This window comes from Orycteropus afer, unplaced genomic scaffold (assembly GCF_000298275.1).
Source record: "Orycteropus afer afer isolate SDZICR_OR568_19922 unplaced genomic scaffold, OryAfe1.0 scaffold00044, whole genome shotgun sequence".
NCBI classification, from domain to species: domain Eukaryota; kingdom Metazoa; phylum Chordata; class Mammalia; order Tubulidentata; family Orycteropodidae; genus Orycteropus; species Orycteropus afer.
The window spans coordinates 9,277,880-9,278,400 of record NW_006921631.1 but is presented as its reverse complement, the minus strand read 5'-3'; the positions used below and the strand labels follow the sequence as shown (position 1 = coordinate 9,278,400).

Here is a 521-nt window from a genome sequence, read left to right as displayed (position 1 = left end):
TGGTGGTTCAAACCCACCAGCCACTCCTCAGAAGGAAGGTTGGGCAATCTACTTCTATAGTGATACTGCCTCAGCAACCCAAGGAGGGGTCGCTACAGCAGCCACAAAAATGAATAAATCTATCTTAGATGAAGTACAGCTAGAATGCTGCTTAAAAAGCAAAGATGGTAAGACTTTACCTCTCATACTTTCATCACGTTGTCAGGAGGAACCAGTCCCTAGGGAAGGATATCATGCTTGGTAAAGCAGAGGGACAGCAAAAAAAAGAGGAAACCCTCAGTGAGATGGACTGACACTGGCTCCAACAACAGGCTCAAGCATGGCAACAACTGTGAGGATGGTGGAGGACCAGGCAGTGTTTCATTCTGTTGTACATGTGGTCACTATGGGTCAGAATTGACTTGAAGGTACCTAACAACAAGGAATCCATGAAGCCCCTGGGTGGTATAAACAATTCATGAATGTATTTGGCTACTTACTGAGAGGTTGGAAGTTTGAGTCCACCAAGGCTTCTGAAGAAA

The 521-nt window shown here is 45.3% G+C and overlaps 1 protein-coding gene across 1 annotated transcript in view; it reads right to left on the bottom strand.

The window, feature by feature from the left end:
- Nucleotides 1-521, bottom strand: part of ALDH9A1 (aldehyde dehydrogenase 9 family member A1) — a 91,460-nt gene that overhangs the window by 36,152 nt on the left and 54,787 nt on the right. The window lies entirely within an intron of this gene.